Source organism: Haematobia irritans, chromosome 1 (genome assembly GCF_050003625.1).
Source record: "Haematobia irritans isolate KBUSLIRL chromosome 1, ASM5000362v1, whole genome shotgun sequence".
NCBI lineage: Eukaryota > Metazoa > Arthropoda > Insecta > Diptera > Muscidae > Haematobia > Haematobia irritans.
In genome coordinates this window covers 244,078,109-244,101,543 of record NC_134397.1, presented here as the reverse complement: position 1 = coordinate 244,101,543, position 23,435 = coordinate 244,078,109, and the positions used below count along the sequence as shown (strand labels likewise).

At 33.3% G+C, this 23,435-nt stretch overlaps 1 long non-coding RNA gene across 1 annotated transcript; it reads right to left on the bottom strand.

Annotated features, from left to right (window-relative positions):
• Positions 1-20,027: 20,027 nt before the first annotated feature.
• LOC142219597 (uncharacterized) lies at positions 20,028-20,731 on the bottom strand. Its single transcript, XR_012717652.1, has 2 exons — positions 20,388-20,731; positions 20,028-20,216 (listed from the first exon to the last, which is right to left on the bottom strand). It is a non-coding gene; the product is annotated as an uncharacterized LOC142219597 (long non-coding RNA).
• Between the last annotated feature and the right edge of the window lie 2,704 nt (positions 20,732-23,435).

Below are 23,435 nucleotides of genomic sequence, written 5' to 3'. Positions count from 1 at the left end.
ATCTATGCGAAATTTCACGTAAATGGGAGTATAACTTTGGCCCCCCTGGTCATATGAGTGCAAATCGGACGGGAGATATATATGGGAGCCATATCTAAATCTGAATCGATTTCAACCAAATTTGGCACAATTACCTATACTACTAAACGTACTCCTTGTGCGAAATTTGAAGCAAATCACGGCAAATCTCTGGCTTTTGTGGCCATATAAGTTCAAATCGGACGAAAGATATATATGGGAGCTATATCTAAATTTGAACCGATTTCAATCAAGTGTACCAAGCATTGGTAGAATGCCAATTCTACCCTCTGTGCAAAATTTCATGAAGATCGGTAGTAAATTTTGGGCTCTGTGGTCATATGAGTCTAAATCGGACGAAAGATATATATGGGAGCTATATCTAAATCTGAACCTATTTGGCTGATATTTTGCAAGATTTGCGAGATTCATTAAATATTTGGATGTACGGTATTTCAAGAAAATTGGTTGATAAACACGCTAACTATGACCACATCGTAGATAATTATATATGGCAGCTATATCTAAATCTGAACCGATTTTTTCCAAAACCAATAGCAATTGTCTCTGTCTCAAGAAACGGCCCTATGCCAAATTTGAGGACGATCGGACTTAAATTGCGAGCTGTACTTTGTGCACAAAATTACATATACAGACAGACGGACGGACAGACAGACAGACAGACGGACATCGCTAAATCGACTCAGATTTTAATTCTTACCCGATCGGTATACTAAAAGATGGGTCTATGACCACTATTTCTTGGCGTTATATACAAATGCACAATCTTATTATACCCTGTACCACAGTAGTGGTGAAGGGTATAATTAATTAGATCAATTAATTTCATGGTTGAAGACAAAAAATATTTTATTGTGTGTGGGAGCCGGTTCCACGACACCGCTATAAATAATCAAATAGCAACTTACCATTATTTAATATAACAAAAAATAAAAGCATTGCTTTAAGTATGTGTTTGAAAAATATTGTTTGTAATTTATTTTTAATTCAAGACAACAAACATATGATTTTTAAATTTTATTTAAAATGTGTGTTTTAAAACAGGACTAGAAATCATAAAGCAAAACATAAACTTAATATATTCATCGTGTATAAAAAATACTAAGAATAAAAAATTAAATAAAAGGCAAAAAATAAATTGAATATTATAAAACGTCTATCTTCGATTAGTTTTTAAAAATTCTCTGAGAACAGAATACAACGAAGCAACTGTCGAGAGCAGCGGTGCCAACTCTGTGGATTTTTCGTGATTTTGACGATTTTAGATGGTAAATTGGGCATGTGACGATTTATGATTTTAATCAACGTAGTTATAAATTGACTATTTTTGAAAATGTGCGTCTCAAGTTTCCTTTTAGTGTTTTTATTACGTGTTTTTAGTTGTAATGTAAATATCAATACTAAAAAATATGCTTAACATACTCTCTCTGCCACAATCTTAATTGGATTAAACACATCGCAAAGCTTGAATTAAAATATAAATCAACTGTAGCTTTGATTATTCTGGGGGGGGGCAAGAACTATTCTGGGGGGGCATAGCCCCCCCCCCAGCACCCCCCTAGCTACGCCAATGGGTAAAATTATGGGAAAATTTTTCTATAGAAAATTTTGTCAAAATCTTATTTGTATAGAAAATTTTAGCAAAATTTTATTTCTATAGAAAATTTTGTTAAAATTATATTTCTATAGAATATTTTGTAAAAATTTTATTTCTATAGAAAATTTTGTCAAAATGTTATTTATATTGTTAACAATTTATTTCTATTGAATATTTTGTAAAAATTTTATTTCTATAGAAAATTTTGTCAAAATGTTATTTTTATGGAAAATTTTGTCAAAATTTTATTTCTATAGAAAATTTTGTCGATATTTTATTCCTGTGGAAAATTTTGTCAACATTTTATTTCTATAGAAAATTTTATCAACATTTTACTGAAATAAAAAATTTTCTCAAAATTTTATTTCTATGGATTTTTAGTTTTCTCAATCTTTTTTTTATACCCTAAACCACATAGTGGTCAGGGTATAATAAGTTTGATCGGCCAAAAAATGTACCTACCAGAAATATTGATTTTAGACCCCATAAAATATATACCGATCGACTCAGAATCACCTCCTGAGTCTATCTAGCGCTTGGTGTCCGTCCGTCCGTCCGTCCGTCCGTCCGTCTGTCCATGTATTTGTTGTTCACAGGATTCCGGTCGCAATTATTAACCGATTTTGATGAAATTTGGTACAGGGAGTTTTTTGGGCACAAGGACTAACGCTATTGAATTTGAAAGAAATCGGATCAAATTTAGATATAGCTCCCATATATATGTATCGCCCGATTTCGACAAATGGGGTCACGTTGCGCGTTTTTTCAAACGGATCGTCACCAAATTTGGCAAAAGGTAATCTTTTCCATCGCCCTTCAAGTCTGCAAAATTTTATCCAAATCGGTTCAGATTTAGATATAGCTCTCATATATATGTATCTCCCGATTTTCCCAAATTTGGCCACAAAACCTTTATGTATCAACCGATCTTACTCAAAGTTGGCTAAATATAATCTTCTATAGCACTAGCTATATGTGCAAAAAATCATCGAAATCGGTTCAGATTTAGCTATAGCTCCCATATATATGTACCGCCAGATTTTTCTAAATTTGGCCATAAAACCCTTATTTATCAACCGATCTTACCCAAATTTGGCTAGATGTAGTCTTCTATAGCACTAACTATATGTGCAAAAAATCATCGAAATCGGTTCAGATTTAGATATAGCTCCCATATATATGTACAGCCCGATTTTCCCAAATTTGGCCATAGAACCCTTATTTATTAACCGATCTTACTAAAAGTTTGCTAGATCTAGTCCTCTATAGTACTTATTATATGTGCAAAATTTCATCGAAATCGGTTCAGATGTAGATATAGCTCCCATATATGTATCACCCGATTTTGAAAAATTCGCCCCTAATAACCTTATGTTTGACCATACAGGCCTCATTTCTTAACTGATCTTACTCAAATCTTGCACAAGGTAACCTTTTGTGGTATTAATCAAACCCGCAAAATATTATGCAAATTGGTTCAGATTTAGATATAGCTTCCATATATATGCATCGCTCGATTTTCCCAAATTTGGCCATAGTACTCTTATTTATCAAAAAATGTTACTCAAATTTCAAATTTTGATATACTAGCCGATCGTACTTATACGTACTTGTAGCTCTTACATAAGAATATTGCTCGATTTTTACAAATTTGAATTTATTACCCACACTAATTTAACGATTTTCTCTTTTTTAATAATGGACTCAATATTAGTGGCATACTAACTCCGTATATGCAATATCAACACAGCCAGTGTTGCTAGAGAAGTAGGGGAAATTCCCTATATGTAAGGTTTTTCTAATATTTAGCGTCTTGTAGGGACGTAGGGCCACAATGTAGGACATTTTCACTCCACACAATTTGTAATAATTTTGGTGGCTCTAGAGGAGGAAATTAGAAGCCGGCAAGGCTTGATCTTTAATAATGTGTGGTAAACTTTATTCCTGTAGAAAATTTTGTCAACATTTTATTTCTATAGAACATTTTGTCAAAATTGTATATCTATAGAAACTTTTTCAAAATATTATTTCTATAAAAAATGTTCTCAAAATTTTATTTCTGTGGAATTTTTTCTCAAAATTTCATTTCTATAGAATTTATTGTCAAAATCTTATTTCTATAGAAAAATTTCGCACAAAAATTTGTTTATAGAAACTTTTTCCAAAATTTTATTTTTATAGAGATTTAACAAAAAAGGTTACTAATTTGGGTAGAATTCTACCAACTGTGGCAACCGTGGTGGTAATACAAATTTATATTCTAAGTTATATACGTTGCATATTCATGTTTTAAGATAAAAAAGTTCTTAGAACCATTTTTGTTTTGTAAAATTTTTTTAAATTTAATGAAAAATATAGTAGGGAAAATTGTTTGGGAATGTATGGGAAAGTAGGGAACTTTTTTTGTCCTTGTCGGGTAAACCGAACTTATTCCCTGGCAACATTGACTATGAGCTATAGTCAGATTGACACAAAGCACCCATAGACATGTACCCCTTAATTTTCTTAAAGATGCAACTGCGGTTTATCTCCCAGACCTATATGTTACCCCACAAATGCTTATGATTACTAATTCTGTAATAGTGGTTTAGGGTATGATATAGTCGGCCCCGCCCGACTTTCTACTTTACTTACTTGTTTTGCATTGCATTTCTATAGAAAATTTTGGCAAAATTTTATTTCTAAAGAAAATTTTGTCAAAATTTTATTTCTATAGAAACTGTTGTTAAAATTTTCTCAACATTTTATTTCTATAGAAAATTTTCTCAAATTTTATTTCTATAGAAAATTTTGTTCAAATTTTATTTCAATAGAAAATGTTGTCAAAATTTTATTTCTATCGAAAATTTTGTCAAAATGTTGCAAAAAATTTTTAATAGAAAATTGTAATTTCAATTATCTCTGAGGAAAACTTGTCAGCATTTTATTTTTATAGAAAATTTTGTCAATATTTTATTTTTGTAGAAAATGTTGTTGACAACATATCTATAGAAAGTTTTGTTACTTCTACAGAATTTGTTTTTATATCTTTTAGACATTTTTTCTACATTTTATGTCTACAGAAAATTTTGTCTAAATGTTATTTCTATGGAAAATTTTGTTTAAATTTTAGATCTATAGAAAATTTTGTCAAAATGCAAGAATTCTACAAATCTACCAAACAGTAAGAAATCTACTTTTTTGATAAAATTCTATTAACTGTGGCAACCGTGATCCTAGGGCTTCATTCCATTTTGGAGGTTGTAAAAAAATTCGATTCTATTACGCTATTTCATTATCTTTCCAATGACTATCAATGGGAATACAATGGAAATTTCACATTGCCAAATGGTAGGCCATTGTTCAAAACTTCGCAATGTGCTTTATCCTTATAATTAAACCATTTATCAAATAAATGATATTACCCCCTAAAAAAACAAAACGAGATTCCTATATTTTTCAGTTTGTTCCTCCAATATGGCTTCAGTGTAACTCTGTGTATATCATGCCGAAGGATATGCCTTTGCAATTTTTTCTTGTTTGGACGAGGACACATGTGATACTGTGTGGCTTTATGGCGTAAATGAGTTTGTTAGTCAGCGTTTTGTGATTTGTATGCGAGTGTGTGTGCATGTGTGTGTGAGATAGAACGAGAATTTACAAATGGCTAAAGGGAGGTTGGTTGTTTTTTTTTCGCCGCCAGGCTACGTGTTCCCGATAAGGATGCAATATGTGGCAGTTGTTAGAGTTCCATATTGCATATTGTTCTAGTGAACTTTGTAATGGTCAGGTGATCGGGGTTTGGGGTGGGAAATGTCGTAAACGCAACGCATTTTGGTTTAGCATGAGGAATTTGAAAGGCTTTACGATTTAATGTGGGTGTTTGTGAGAAAGGATTTTCAATTCTATTCCATAGAAAATTGGGTTTCTCCCTTTCGCTCTTTGCCGGGCGCTGGTAATAATTTACATACCCTTGGGGTGCCGGCTATAACCAAGACGGATTTGATGGCACACACATCCATGTAATGGTGGGTGGTCCTGTTTGGACAACAACTAACTCTCTCTCTCTCTCTCTCTCTCTGGGCACAGCTCATACAGAGCAATGAATTTACGAGCCAGCAAACGTGCCTCCTGGAAACCTACAGTTCCAACCAACATAATTTCACTGATTAAGCTAAAGTCAGGTACATGGCATGGCACAAGGTCGTCGATATAGAAAGCCTTTAGATTTTCCGGCAGTTCGGCACGTCCAGCATAGCATCAATTCATGATGATGATGATGATGATGATGATGATGAACATGGCCAACGTGGCACGTACCACAATAATTTCACACAGGAAGTTGAGCATTACCTTTTTTGCTTTAATGGCATCTTGTATGCATTTCCCCTGTTCAGCGACCGGAGAGATATAACTCCAACCCAAAATGTTAATGAATTCATCAAAGCATCCCTGTGCTGCTTCAGTTTTGTTAATGCCCTTATGAATAGATTTTTAAATCATTTGCTTGGAATAATTGAAGTCTAGAACATAAACTCATTGATGATTCTTGTTTGATTGGTGACAGCTGGTGCTGCTTGGAGAATCCAGCGGGCATCCATAGAGAAAACTATAGGATTTTAATAAAATTTTAAAATGAATTTATAATAGAGCTGTTAAAACTACATTTCAATGGTAGGTATTTGTTCATTATAGCAATAAATTTTTTATTTTCAAATTATGAACATTTGTATACCCTCCAACATAGGAAGGGGGGTATATTAACCTTGTCATTCCATTTGTAACACATCGAAATATTGTTCTAAGACCCCATAAAGTATATTTATACTGGGTCGCGGTGAAATTCTGAGTCGATCTAAGCATGTCCTTCCGTCCGTCCGTCTGTTGAAATCACGCTAGCTTCCGAACGAAACAAGCTATCGACTTGAAACTTGGCATAGGTAGTTGTTATTGATGTAGGTCGGATGGTATTGCAAATGAGCCACATCGATTCACTTTTACGTATAGCTCCAATATAAACTGACACCCAGATTTGGCTTGCGGAACCTCTAAGAGAAGCGCATTTCATCCGATCTGGCCGAAATTTGGTACATGATGTTGGTATATGGCCTCCAATAACCATGCAAAAATTGGTCCACATCGGTCCATACTTATATATAGCCCCCATATAAACCGATCCCCAGATTTGGCTTGCGGAGCCTCTAAGAGAAGCAAATTTCATCCGATCCGGCTGAAATTTGGAACATGGTGTTGGTATATAGTCTCTAACAACCATGCAAAAATTGGACCCATAGTGTTAGTATATGGTCTCTAACAACCATGTCATAATTGGTCCATATCGGTTCATAATTATATATAGCCCCCATATATACCGATGCCCAGATTTAACCTCCGGAGCCTATTGAAGGAGCAAAATTCATCCGATCCGGTTGAAATTTGGTACATTTCGCTAGTGTATGGCCGATAAAAACCATGCCAAAATTGGTCCGTATCGATCTATATTATATAAATAAGCCGATAATAAACCGATTCCCAATCACAGCAAAATCACTAAAAAACCACTCGAGCCAAAAATAATCTACCAAAATTTTATTGGCATAGAAAATTTTGTCAAAATTTTATTTCTACAGAAAATTTTGTCAACATTTTATGTCTTTAGGAAATTTTGTCAAAAAGAATTTCTATAGAAAATTTTGTCAAAAATTTATTTCTATAGAAAATTTTGTCAAAATTTTATTTCTATAGAAAATTTTGTCAGTATTTTATTTCTGTAGAAAATTTTGTCAAAATGTTATTTTATAGAAAATTTATGAAGCACCTCGTAGTTGGAGAAGAATATTTTGCAAAATCTTCCAAAACATCAAGGATTCTACCAATCTACCAAACAGTAAAAAATCTGCCACTTTTGGTAGACTCGTGTTCATAATTGTATGTGAACCCTATATAAAGCGACCCCCATATTTCAATTCTGGCTCTATAATTACCGTAAAAACTTCATATCATTTCGTAATTATTCCCTATATATACCGGCCAAGAACGGAAAACCACCAATTTCATTGGAATGGGGTGAAAATTGCAAACCGCATCTTGGGAGCAACAAGAAGATGGATGGACGGACGAATAGCATGGAATATATAACTGGAGATGGGAAAATGTTCCAATCTCCAGTTCCAATTAAAATTTTAATTGAGTTTTAAAAAATCTTCAAATAAAAATTTAATTGATTCAACAATCAATTAATTTTTACATTTACTTTCAATTATTGTTATAATTGATACCATCATTTCTGTGATTGAAAACATTTTAATTAAAATTTGATTAGATCAGTTAATTTTGTGATTGAAAACAAAAAATATTTTTTCTCACACCCATCAAAATTAATACATCTTGTCAAAGATTCTGATATCCAAAATATATTAAGTTTAGTTTTTCGGACCCAAATATGGCCAAAATACGTACCAAAATCGGAATAAGATTGAAATAATAAATGAATAGAATCGTTTAATAACACATAAGAAACACAGTGATTCTATCCCAGGCCAGGCCGAAGCTTATGTACCCTCCACCATGGATTGCGTAGAAACTTCTTCTAACCACTGCCATCCACAATCGAATTACTTAAGTTGTTACCGCAACCGCTTGGCGATGACAAGGTATCTTACAACCTCCTAATACCGTCTTCTATATTGTATGTAAGTCCATACGTGGTATATATTAAATCAAAAAATCTATAGAAATAAAATTTTAACAAAATTTTCTATACAAATAACATTTTCACAAAAATTTCTATAGAAATAAAATTTTGGTAGATTATTTTTGGCTCGAGTGGCAACCATGATTATGAACCGATATGGACCAATTTTTGTGTGATTAGAGATCGGCTATATATAACTATAGACCGATATGGACCAATTTTGGTATGGTTCTTAGCGGCCATATACTAACACCACGTTCCAAATTTGAACCGGATCGGATGAATGTTGCTCCTCCAAGAGGCTCCGGACGTCAAATCTGGAGAATGGTTTATAAGGGGGCTACATATAATATGGACCGATATGGATCAATTCTGGCACGATTGTTAAAGATCATATACTAACACCATGTTCCAAATTTCAACCGGATTGGATGAAATTTGCTTCTCTTAGAGACTCCTCAAGTCAAATCTTGGGATCGGTTTATATGGGGGCTATATATAATTAGAGACCGATGTGAACCAATTTTAGCATGGTTTTTATAGACTAAATATCAACACCATGTACCTAATTTCAGCCGGATCGGATAAAATTTACTTCTCTTTGAGGCTCCGCAAGCCAAATCTGGGGATCGGTTTATATGGGGGCTATATATAATTATGGACCGATGTGGACTAATATTTGCACGGATTTTAGAGACAATATACCAACACCATGTACCAAATTTCAGCAAGATCGGATGAAATATGCTTCTCTTTGAGGCTCCGCAAGCCAAATATTTATAATGGTTTATATGGGGGCTATATATAATTATGGACCGATATGGACCAATTCTGGCACGATTGTTAAAGATCATATACTAACACCATGTTCCAAATTTCAACCGGATTGGATGAAATGTGCTTCTCTTAGAGACTCCTAAAATCAAATCTGGGGATCGGTTTATATGGGGGCTATATATAATTATAGACCGATGTGGACCAATTTTAGCATGGTTTTTATAGACTAAATATCAACACCATGTACCTAATTTCAGCCGGATCGGATGAAATTTACTTCTCTTTGAGGCTCCGCAAGCCAAATCTGGGGATCGGTTTATATGGGGGTTATATATAGTTATGGACGGATGTGAACCAATTTTTGCACGGTTGTTAGAGACCATATACCAACACCATGTACCAAATTTCAGCCGGAACGGATGGAATATGCTTCTCTTAGACGCTCCGCAAGCCAAATCTGAGGGTACCTTTATATGGGGGCTATACGTAAAAGTGGACCGATATAGCCCATTTGCAATACCATCCGACCTACATCAATTACAACTACTTGTGCCAAGTTTCAAGTCGATAGCTTGTTTCGTTCGGAAGTTAGCGTGATTTCAACAGACGGACGGACGGACGGACATGCTTAGATCGACTCAGAATTTCACCACGACCCAGAATATATATACTTTATGATGTCTTAGATCAATATTTCGATGTGTTACAAACGGAATGACAAAGTTAATATACCCCCTTCCTATGGTGGAGGTTATAAAAAAGATGGATGCATTGTAGGAAAGCGAAACTTTGTAGGGATTGATTGCCAATACTAAGAAAAATGCAAAGTTTGGATCTTGTTGACATAGATCTCATTCAAAGGTATCAAATATATCTGCACTGAAAAAATTATTGTTGTAAGCACGACGATTTCATGTTCTTAAAATCCTAAACATAGAAGACCCTAAACATAAAAGACCCATTTATCAATTAAAATAATATTTCCCAAGTTGAGACCAAAAGTCAATAAAATTTAAAACGATTCCCTTAATTTTGAAGAATTTTTCAGAATTTTCAGAATTATTAATGCCAAGTTGATTTTGATTCAACAAAATTTTCTGCTGCTCCTAGATCCTCCGAAAGCCAAATCAGGGCGTCGGTTTATATGGGGGCTATACGTAACAGAGGTCCAATATAGCCTATTTGCAATACCATCCGACGTACACTGAAAAAATATTGGCTTGAGGCTAAAGATTTCGTATCCTTAAAATACCAATGCTTTTTTTGCTTAGTATAGAAGACGCATTTCTCTGATATAAAGTTTTATTCTTTGTCCAAAAAACGATCAACTTTTCAATAAAGTCGTTTTGTCCTTATAATTAAGTGATTCGAGTTACAAATTGGTATCTTAGAATAAAAGAAAATTTTGTTTGGCTAAGGTCAACTTGTCTTTAGTAATTGTTAACAAGTAAGAAAAGTCTAAAGTCGGGCGGGGCCGACTATATTATACCCTACACCACTTTGTAGATCTAAATTTTTGATACCACATCCGTCAAATGTGTTGGCGACTATATATAAAGGTTTCTCCCAAATACATACATTTAAATATCACTCGATCTGGACAGAATTTTACTAAAGGGTGATTTGTTAAGAGCTTGATAACTTTTTAAAAAAAAAAAACGCATAAAATTTGCAAAATCTCATCGGTTCTTTATTTGAAACGTTAGATTGGTCCATGACATTTACTTTTTGAAGATAATTTCATTTAAATGTTGACCGCGGCTGCGTCTTAGGTGGTCCATTCGGAAAGTCCAATTTTGGGCAACTTTTTCGAGCATTTCGGCCGGAATAGCCCGAATTTCTTCGGAAATGTTGTCTTCCAAAGCTGGAATAGTTGCTGGCTTATTTCTGTAGACTTTAGACTTTACGTAGCCCAACAAAAAATAGTCTAAAGGCGTCAAATCGCATGATCTTGGTGGCCAACTTACCGGTCCATTTCTTGAGATGAATTGTTCTCCGAAGTTTTCCCTCAAAATGGCCATAGAATCGCGAGCTGTGTGGCATGTAGCGCCATCTTGTTGAAACCACATGTCAACCAAGTTCAGTTCTTCCATTTTTGGCAACAAAAAGTTTGTTAGCATCGAACGATAGCGATCGCCATTCACCGTAACGTTGCGTCCAACAGCATCTTTGAAAAAATACGGTCCAATGATTCCACCAGCGTACAAACCACACCAAACAGTGCATTTTTCGGGATGCATGGGCAGTTCTTGAACGGCTTCTGGTTGCTCTTCACTCCAAATGCGGCAATTTTGCTTATTTACGTAGCCATTCAACCAGAAATGAGCCTCATCGCTGAACAAAATTTGTCGATAAAAAAGCGGATTTTCTGCCAACTTTTCTAGGGCCCATTCACTGAAAATTCGACGTTGTGGCAGATCGTTCGTCTATTCATGATGAAATGTCAAAGCATACTGAGCATCTTTCTCTTTGACACCATGTCTGAAATCCCACGTGATCTGTCAAATACTAATGCATGGAAATCCTAACCTCAAAAGAATCACCCTTTACTACTAAAACTATAGACTCAAAATTTAAGTCGGCTAATGCACTAGGGTGGAACACAATGTTAGTAACAAAATATGGGAAACATTTAAATCTGAAGCAATTTTAAGGTAACCTCGCAAAAGTTTATTTATGATTATCGCTCGATATGTATTAGAAGTTTAGGAAAATTAGAGTCAGTTTTAGACCTTTTCAACTAAGCAGTGGCGATTTTACAAAGAAAATTTTGGTATTTTGACCATTTTTGTCGAAATCACAAAAAACATATATATTGGAGTTATATCTAAATCTGAACCGATTTCAACCAAATTTGGTACGCATAGCTACAATTCTAATTCTACTCCCTGTGCAAAATTTCAATTAAATCGGAGTAAAAAATTGGCCACTGTGGTCATATGAGTGGAAATCGGGCGAACGATATATATGGGAGCTATATCTAAATCTGAACCGATTTCAATAAAATTTGGCACATTTGACTATACTACTAATTGTACTCCTAGTGCAAAATTTCAACCAAATTGGGCTAAAACTCTGGCTTCTGGGATCGTATTAGTCCATATCGTGCGAAAAATCTATATGGGAGCTATATCTAAATATGAACCGATTTCTAAAAAATCAATAGGGTTCTATTCTGAGCCAAAACACATACTTGTGCCAAATTTGAAGTCGATTGGGCTAAAACTGCGACCTAGACTTTGATTACAAAAATGTGTTCACGGACAGACGGACATGGCTATATCGACTCAGGAGCCCACCCTGAGCATTTTTGCCAAAGACACCATGTGTCTATCTCGTCTCCCTCTGGGTGTTGCAAACATCCCTGTTCCACAGTGTGGCGCAGGGTATAAAAAGTCTTTAAAAATAGTGAAATCGTCTTTAAATTTGTTGACTTTTTGCATCTTGACCTCAAAGCAAAAATTCGTTCGAAATTAGAACATGTTTTCCAAACTTTATTCCAAACACGATGTTTACTTCAATAGTAGCAGAATTTCTACTTGAAGTCGAGTCAGAATTTTGAAATTGAAGTGTTCGTTAATACGGTTTTAAAGGACTTTAGCAGCACATGAAGAAAAAAATTGGAAAATTGAATAAATTAAAATTTGTTTCCTAGAATCAAGTACGCAATACAGAACGTGATTCGGAATCGCTCTAGTTCTTGGGTGTAAACCCAATGATTTCTTTCCGATTAAAGTTTTATTATTATTTATAAATAAATAATAAAAACAACATAAAAAAAATATATTAAATACTAGTCGGGAAAATGATACAAATATACAAACAATTAAGTTAGCATTACGAACTGAGATTATGCGTATCTCATATGGCTCATTCAGGAATCCATTAACGTTTTCGTATTCACAAAAACCCCATATAGTTGGGATAGAAAACTAAGATAAAATAAAGAGAAAAACAAAAAAATGAATATACATTTAATTCTCTGAGTTCATGAGAAAAGTGAAATTTCTGTTGTACTAAATATGTCCATTATCACTTAAGCATATCCACCAGCACTAGCACTATTACCATTCATCTAAGCACATTTGTGTCATGACCCAACTCTTGTGAAAGCAATGCAGAAACATTTGGATTTTTTTTTTTTAGTTTTGTTGTAGGAAGAGACCTCCAACAATGGAAGCATTCCACATATATTCTCTGCTATTTCCCATTTTCACATTGTATATCATTACCGAACCACAATGTTGGGTAGAGAGGGGTATTCATTTGCAATTTTCAACATTTAATGTGGAATGTGGGAACTACTGATATTGCTAGCGGATGGGGTGCGGGATTTTACAACTATTTGGGGTTTAAAATTAGTGAATATATGAAAAACAAATATGTCCAGAATTTTTGTCGATTTTTGCAATTTATAAAAACTTATGTTAAAATGGAATTTTTATAAAAAAAAATTTACCAAACATTGATTTTGTTCATTTAAAAATTTCACGAAAATTGAGTTTTAAAAAATATTCAATTGAAAATTTAATTGATTCAACAATTTTTTTAAGTGAAACAAAAATCAATCACAATCAGTTAATTTTTTAATTGACTGTCAATTAATTTTTTAATTGATACTATCATTTCTGTGATTGAAGACCTTTCAATTAAAAGATTAATGGGATCAATTTATTTCGGGATTGAATCAGAAAAAAATTTTTGGTGTGTTATTGGTTAGATATTTCAATGTCAATTTAGATATATCTTTTGCCCGATATGAACTTATCTGAATCCAGAGTTTTACCCTAATTTGCTTGAAATTTTTCACTAGGAGTACAATTAGTAGTGTAGTCAAGTGTGGTAAATTTTATTGAAATCGGTTCAGATTTAAATATACCTCTCATATATAACTTTCGCGCGATTTGTACTAATATGACAAAAAAAAAAAAAAAAAACAAGCTTGAGGACACTTCCCGAAGATAAATTTAAAGATTTCACCTATGAGGACTATATCAGATTCTGGATTTATAAGAACCATTTTTGTTTGAGTTTTAGAGGAATCATTAACATCTCTTGTAAGTGTGCAAGAAAATTATAAAATAACGTCTTGATTTGAAATCTTAAATATGTAGAAATAAAATCTGGAAATTTTACATTGAGTTTCAAGCAATTTTCATGATCAGTGCGCCTTCTACACCCTCAAGAAGTGAAGTCGGTCTATATGGAGGCATTACCAAATGGACCGATAAAAACTTAATCCGATACACGTTTTTGTGAGCCTAAAATACCAGAATATTTACAATTTCAGGCAAATCAGATAAAAACTACGGTTTCTAGAAACCCAAGGAGTTAAATCGGGAGATCGTTCTTATGGGGGCTATACTAAAATGTGGACCGATACTCACCGTTTTCGGCACACCTCTTTATGACCCGAAAATACCTGTAGATTTCCAATTTCAGGCAAATAGGATAAAAACTTCGGATTCTAGAAGCACAAGAAGTAAAATCGGGAAATCGGTCTATATGGGGTCTATAAGAAAATATGGACCGATACTCACCATTTTCGGCACACCTCTTTATGGTCCTAAAATACCTCTAGATTTCCAATTTCAGACAAATGGGATAAAAACTACGGTTTCTATAAGCCCAAGACCCCAAATCGGGAGGTAGTTTTATATGGGGACCATACCAAAACTGGACCGATACTCACAATTTTTGGCACACGTATTTATGTCCTACAATACCTCTAGATTTGCAATTTCAGGTAAATTGAATAAAAACTGCGGTTTCTATAAGCCAAAGAAGTAAAATCGGAAGATCGGTCTATATAGGGGCTATACCAAAATATGGATCGATACTCACAATTTTTGGCACACGTATTTGTGGTCCTAAAATACCTTTAGATTTCCAATTTCAGGTAAATTGAATAAAAACTGCGGTTTCTATAAGCCAAAGAAGTAAAATCGGGAGATCGGTCTATATGGGGGCTATACCAAAACATGGACCGATACTCACCATTTTTGGCACACCTCTTTATGGTCATAAATTACCTCTAGATTTCAAATTTCAGACAAATTGGATAAAAAATACGATTTCTATAAGCCCAAGACCCCACATCGGGAGATCAGTTTATATGGGGACTATATCAAAACCTGGACCGATATAACCCATCTTCGAACTTGACCTGCCTGCAGACAAAAGACGAGCTTGTGCAAAATTTCAGCACGATTGCTTCATTATTGAAGACTGTAGCGTGATTACAACAGACAAACAGACAGACGGACATCGTTATATCGTCTTAGAATTTCTCCCTGATCACGAATATATATATTTTATATAGTCGAAAATCGATATTTCGATGTGTTACAAACGGAATGACAAACTTATTATACCCCCGTCACCTTTCTATGGTGGTGGGTATAAAAAAATCTGATTTAATCACGAAATTAATTGATCCAATTATTTTTTAATTGAAATGTCTTCAATCACGAAACTGATAGTATCAATCACAGTTTTAATTGAAAATTAAAAAAATATTTGATTAAACAATTTATTGATTTAATTGGAAAATTTCAATTAATTATTTGATTGATTCAATTAAAAATTTAATTGATGTTGATTGCAAAACTCAATTAATTTGTATGCCCTCCACCACACACAAAAAATTTTTTTTCTGATTCAATCACGAAATTAATTGATCCAATTAATTTTTTAATTGAAATGTCTTCAATCACGAAAATGATAGTATCAATCACAGTTTTAATTGGGCATAGAAAAAATTCTTGATTAAAAAATTAATTGATTTCATTACCAAATTTCAATTAATTTTTTAATTGATTTAATTAAAAATTTAATTGATGTTGATTGCAAAACTCAATTAATTTTGTAATTAAAAAAGGTAACTATTTTCAATTACATTCTGAATTGGCTCAGAATTTTTATTTGGATTAACAATTGATTGTTTGAAAAAACAAATTTAATTAAAAATTTAAAAAAATGTTCATCACTTTTTTAACTGACTTAGTCTTCCGAATTTGAATAAATGTTAATTGTATCAATTAAATTTTTAATTAAAAATTTTTAAATTTACATCATTGACTAAATTAACTTTATGTTTCTATCTTGATTAAAAAGTTAATTGTACCAATTAATTTATTAATTGAAAAAAATTTCAACTTCAATTAACTTTTTAATTGGAAATATTTTGGTGATATTTTTTTCTGTGCATAGGATGGTAGGTAAATTAACGTTGTCATTCCGTTTGTAACACATCGAAATATTGCTCTAAGACCCCATAAAGTATATATATTATGGGTCGTGGTGAAATTCTGAGTTGATCTGAACATGTCCGTCCGTCCGTCTGTTGAAATCACGCTAACTTCCGAACGAAACATGCTATCGACTTGCAACTTGGCACAAGTAGTTGTTATTGATATAGGCTTGCGGAGCCTCTTGGAGGAACAAAATTCATCCAATCCGGTTTAAATTTAGTACATGGTGTTAGTATATGGTCTGTAATAACCATGCAAAAATTGGTCCACATCGGTACATAATTATATATCGCCCCCATATAAACCGATCTCCAGATTTGGCTTCCGGACCCTCTAAGAGAAGCAAATTTCATCCGATCTGGTTGAAATTTGGCACTTGGTGGTAGTATATGATCTCTAACAACAATGCAGGAATTGGTCCATATCGGTCCATAATTATATGTAGCCCCCATATAAACCGATTCCAAGATTTGACCTCCGGAGCCCCTTGGAAGAGCAAAGTTAACTCGATCCGGATGAAATTTGGTACGTGGTGTTAGTATATGGTCTCTAGGTTAGGTTAGGTTGGGTTGGGTCTCTAGGTTAGGTTAGGTTGGGTTCCATGTTAAGCTCAATGACAAGGGACCTCCTTTTTATAGCCGAGTCCGAACGGCGTTCCACATTGTAGTGAAACCACTTAGAGAAGCTTTGAAACACTCAGAAATGTCACCAGCATTACTGAGGTGGTATAATCCACCGATGAAAAACTTTTTGGTGTTCGGTCGAAGCAGGAATCGAACCTACGACCTTGTGTATGCAAGGCGGGCATGCTAACCATTGAACCACGGTGGTCTCTAACAAGCATGCTAAAATTAGTCCATACCGATCTTAATTATATGTAACCCCCATTTAAACCGATCCCCACATTAGACCTCCGGAGCTCTTGGAGGAACAAAATTCAGCCGATCCACTTGAAATTTGGTACGTGGTGAAATTTGGTACATTGCGCTAGTATATGGACGCTAACAGCTATGCCAAAATTGGTCCATATCGGTCTATAGTTATATATCCCCAAAAATAATCAACCAAAATTTTATTTCTATAGAAAAATTTGTCAAAATTTTATTACTATAGAAAATTTTGTCGAAATGTTATTACTATACAAAATTTTGTCAACATTTTATTTCTATAGAAAATTTTGTCAAAATTTTATTTCCATAAAAAATTCTTTCAAAATTTCAATAGAAAATTTTTTCAAAATTTTATTTCGGTAGAAAATTTTGTCAAAATTTTATTGCGATATAAAATTTTGTAAAAATTTTATTTCCATAAAAAATTCTTTCCAAATTTCAGTAGAAATTTTTTTCAATATTTTATTTTGGTAGAAAATTTTGTCAAAATTTTATTGCGATATAAAATTTTGTAAAAATTTTATTTCTACAGAAAATTTTGTCAAGATTTTATTTCTATAGAAAATTTTGTCAAAATTTTATTACTATACAAAATTTTGTTAAGATTTTATTTCTACAGAAAATTTTTTCAAAATGGACTAACTTACAATTGAGAAGATGGTGTGAAGAAGTTTTAAGATACCTTGCTATCGGCAAGTGTTACGGCAACCCAAGTAATTCGATTGTGGATGACAGTCTTTAGCACACGTTTCTATGTAATCCATGGTGGAGGGTACATAAGATTCGGCCTGGCCGAACTTACGGTCGTATATACTTTTTTGAATTAAAATGGAAACTATTTTCAATTACTTTCTTATCTGACTTTGTGTTTTTAGTTTGATTAAAAAAAAATGTATTTTGAAATAATTTTCTAATAAATAATTTAAAAAAAATCCATCACTTTTTTACGGACTTAGTCTTCCGAGTTTGATTAAGATGTTAATTGGATCAACTACTTTTTAATTAAAATTAATTAAAATTAATTAAAATTAATTAATTAAATTAAATATTTAAAAGTTTTCAATCATTGACTTAATTATCTTAAGGTTTCTGTCTTAATTAAAAAATTAATTGTATCAATTAAATTATTAATTGAAAAAAAATTCAATCAACTTTTTAATTGGAAATATTTTGGTGTAATTTTTTTTCTGTGCATAGGAGGTTGTACTCTAATTTACGTGAAATTTTTCAGAGGTAGTAGAATTAACATTCTAACTATGCTTGCTAAATTTGCTATAAATCGGTTCAGATTTAGATATAGTTCCCTTATATATCTTTCGCCCGATTTAGACTCATACAAACGACAGAGACCAAAGTTTTACCCCGATTTACTTGAATCTTTGCACAGGGAGTACACAGAAAAAAATTTCACAAAAATTTTTCCAATTGGATCAATTAATTTCGTGATTGAATCAAAAAAAATTTTTTGTGTGTGTAGAACTAAGGTTTTGAATATGCATGCCAATTTTGGTTCAAAACGGTTCAGATTTAGATATAGCTCCCATATATATCTTTCGCTCGATTTTTCGTCATATGACCACAGAGGTCAAAGTTGTTATCCGATTTACGTGAAATTTTGCACAGGGAGTGGAATTAACATAGTAACTATGTATGTCAAATTTGTTTGAAATCGGTTCAGATTTCGATATAGCTTCCATATATATGTTTTTCCAATTTGGGTAATATTGGCCAAAATATCCACATTTTCCTTATAAAATCGGCACTACCAAGTTGAAAACTTGTAGAAAATACTTCGATTTGTCCATACTTCTAATACATATCTATCGACCGATAAATCATAAATACACTTTTGCGAAGTTGCCTCAAAATTAGTTTAGATTTAAATGTTCCCCATGTTTATAACCTGCGCCACACTGTGGAACATTGTAAATCAATATATTTGGTAGAAGTCTAACAAATTTTGTCCACATAGATAGAGGCAGATCTAAATGTAGGTGTTTGGGCAAAAACCTTTATATACCCAGAAAAAACTAGGTAACCACATCTCATTACAATTGACATTACCTGGAGTAAATCTGTCATTACACGTTGCATTACATTGCGGCGAGTTATAATCACTAACTTGTAATGACAAAACTAAATACTTCTCGGTAATTTTCGAATTGTTATTCTCAAATTTTAGGGCAGTTGTAGTTAATATAATTATTCACATAATCGAGCACTTACATAAAAAATCAAAAAGAATATGTAATGTAACGGTAATTCTGAAGATTCTTCCGTTAAGAATTTTTTATCACAAATATTTCATAATAATTGTGTTTAATGACATTATCATGTTATGTTTTGAATAAATGCTTTCTTATACACACAAGATAATATTATAATTTTTGAGCTAACAATGAATTTTTGTTACAGAAAATTTTTAAGTTCAACAAAATTTTTGTTGATATAACAAAATGTTTGTTGATATAACAAAACTAGTTGCTAAAGTGACTAAAATCGTAATTGTATTTACAAATTACGTTGTTAGCTCAAATTTAAACATAATTTTAATTGTATTGACAATCAAATTAATTGATATTGTTTGTGTGTACCTCATTGACATTACACTTCCAAAATGCGCTTAAACTAAATTTCAAATGCCATTTGCCTTATAAAAAAGAGACTTAAAATCCACTTTTAGTAGATTTCGAACCTTATGTGAATTGGCTATTTGATATATTGTATCGTAATTCACGAATCCAACTACCTTAAACAACCTACATTTATTTCTATTTTAAGTGTGAAATTAATTTGAGTGTAATTTTATTTAGATTATTTATTAGAATTTTTGTTTATTTATACAATATTCGTTTCTGTTCAAGTAGTTCTCCTATTACAGCACCACTCGCCATATTTTGATCCATTGTAATCGGCGATAGAAATCAATATTTTCGAGATTTGGTTGCCTGAGACAATAAGTGGCTATTTTGCAAGCTTTGGTGTATCTACGAATAAGTCATTACATATTAGGTGATTATATGCTTTAAATGCACTACTTATTTTATGGCCGAAAGTATGCCTGGAGAGAAGTACTTTCCTCCTAGGACATGCGTATGTAAATGTAATCCGAAGCGATGCCAAATAATAAGTGGTTATTAATTTTTAAATAGGCTTACCTACAAGATTACCGGGTAATGAGAGTTTTTGCTGGGTATAGCACCCAACACATTGGACGAAGTTGATATGGTATCAAAAATGTGGTGCAGGGTATAATATAGTCAGCCTCGTCCGACTTTAGATTTTCCTTACTTGTTTTTTTTTTTTGCTTTATGAAGTTCACTAAGACTCTATGTTGGCAAGTTGTTTCAATTGTGATTCAAAGTTTGCTTCAAGCACCGAAACAGCATTATATATTTTCTCGTCGCTCTATGCTTCAAAATCTGCTCTCATGAAAATTGAATTTTCTTTGATCTCACCAATGTTAAGCCTATGTTCAATATTCTTCATGTCCATGACTATCAAAATATGCTGATGGTTATAGAAAAAAAAATCTCTTCATTTTAGGCAAAATGAATTTCCATAAACGTTACCAGTGGTCGTTGTTATAACAAAAGCCAAAATGGATGCTGATGCATTGTTTTGGTCCCAATTCGAAAATGGATGGAGGAGGTTGTGCCTGTGGCCGCTATTGTTGTCTTTGGCGTGAAAACATTTATTCACCAAAAAAACTAAAAAAAAAAACAACAACAGATAACTCAACGAGGCAGCCTAAACGGAGCCAAGCTAAACTACTCTAACTGCACTTTATTCTCTGGCCGACATCTGCTGAATGGCTGTGGTTCTACGCTACAGTTGGAGGTCAATAAAGTGTCCAATGAAGGTCATAAAGCTCCGGATATAGAGTATGTTTGGGTGGGGAGGGGGTACCTTCAGATTTTAGCATTTACATCCGTAACCGTATTTCCATCCGTTTGCATTGTATAGATGCGGAAATGATGTTCAGCCACATCCCTCTGTTGTATCCCCGAAAAAAAAAACAAACGCACTCAACATGCTTCTCGCATGAGTTGTCTACCAATGGGGGTATGCTTTGCGTTATCTCTTAAAAATTTCTCTCATGCGACCACATGCATGGCATTCATGGCTATTCTCATACACACACGTACAGCTACTCCAGCATTGTTGGTCTGTTCTCCCTCTCTATTCAAAATAAATTGGTTAGCACACATTCACACACAAACACACGCACGCACACTATATCTTAATGACCACTGTAGACCAGGGACATAGTGAGAAATTACAAACAAAAAACATTGCATTTAGCACGCAAATATTCAGGTGTCCATGGCGTCATACAAAACTTTTCAAGGATAGCGGGCCAGTGACAGAGTGCGTTGCTTCCTATTAAATGCGTCATATGACTGCACCTCCAAGTGCATTGTGTTTACTGATAAATATGCATAATTGTCTTGTTTTTACGAATCTGAATGTGAACAATTCAAAGGCCATAAAAAAACAACAATATATGGAAACAGTGGTTTGGTAAGTCGTTGCAGTATTTGACAATGACTATTGGTTGGGTTATTATACATGAATATGCAACGTATATAACTTAGAATATAAATTTGTATTAGCACCACGTTTGCCACAGTTGGTAGAATTCTACCCAAAAGAGTATTTTTTTTTTGTTAAATCTGTATAAAAATAAAATTTTGGAAAAAAGTTTCTATAAACAATTTTTCTATAGAAATACAATTTTGACAATAAATTTTATAGAAATAACATTTTGAGAAAAAATTCCATAGAAATAAAATTTTTTATATTTTTTATAGAAATAATATTTTGAAAAAAAAAAATCTATAGAAATACAATTTTGACAAAATTTTCTATAGAAATAAAATTTTGACAAAATTTTCTACAGGAATATAGTTTTAACAAAAATTTCTATAGAAATATTTGTTTGGTAGATTTGTGGTAATCTTCAAATTTTGTTAGATTTTTATACCCTGCGCCACACTGTGGAACAGGGTATTATAAGTTAGTGCATATGTTTGCAACACCCAGAAGGAGACGAGATAGACACATGGTGTCTTTGGCAAAAATGCTCAGGGTGGGCCCCTGAGTCGATGTAGCCATGTCCGTCTGTCCGTGAACACATTTTTGTAATCAAAGTCTAGGTCGCAGTTTTAGTCCAATCGACTTCAAATTTGGCACAAGTATGTGTTTTGGCTCAGAATAGATCCCTATTGATTTTGGAAGAAATCGGTTCAGATTTAGATATAGCTCCCATATATATCTTTCGCCCGATATGGAATAATATGGTCCTAACAGCCAGAGTTTTGGCCCAATTTGGTGAAATTTTGCACAGGAAGTAGATTTAGCATTGTAGCTATGCGTGCCAAATTTGGTTGAAATCGGTTCAGATTTAGATATAGTTCCCATATATATCTTTCGCCAGATATGGACTAATATGGTCCCAGAAGCCAGAGTTCTACCCCAATTTGGTTGAAATTTTGCACTAGGAGTACAATTAGTAGCGTAGTCAAGTGTGCCAAATTTTATTGAAATCGGTTCAGATTTAGATATAGCTCCCATATATAGCTTTCGCCCGATTTACACTCATATGACCACAGAGGCCAATTTTTTGATCCTATTTAGTTCAAATTTTGCACAGGGAGTAGAATTAGCATTGTAGCTATGCCTGCCAAATTTGGTTGAAATCGGTTCAGATTTAGATATAGCTCCCATATATAGCTTTCGCCCGATTTACACTCATATGACCACAGAGGCCAATTTTTTGGTTCGATTTAGTTGAAATTTTGCACAGGGAGTATAATTAGCATTGTAGCTATGCGTGCCAAATTTGGTTGAAATCGGTTCAGATTTAGATATAGCTCCCATATATAGCATTCGCCCGATTTACATTCATATGACCACAGAGGCCAATTTTTTGATCATATTTAGTTGAAATTTTGCACAGAGAGTAGAATTAGCATTGTAGCTATGCGTGCGAAATTTGGTTGAAATCGGTTCAGATTTAGATATAGCTCCCATATATATGTATCGCCCGATTTTCACAAATTTGGCCACAAAACCCTTATTTATCAACCGATCTTACTCAAAGTTGGCTAAATGTAATCTTCTATAGCACTAACTATATGTGCAAAAAATCATCGAAATCGGTTCAGAGTTAGCTATAGCTCCCATATATAAAGGGTGATTCT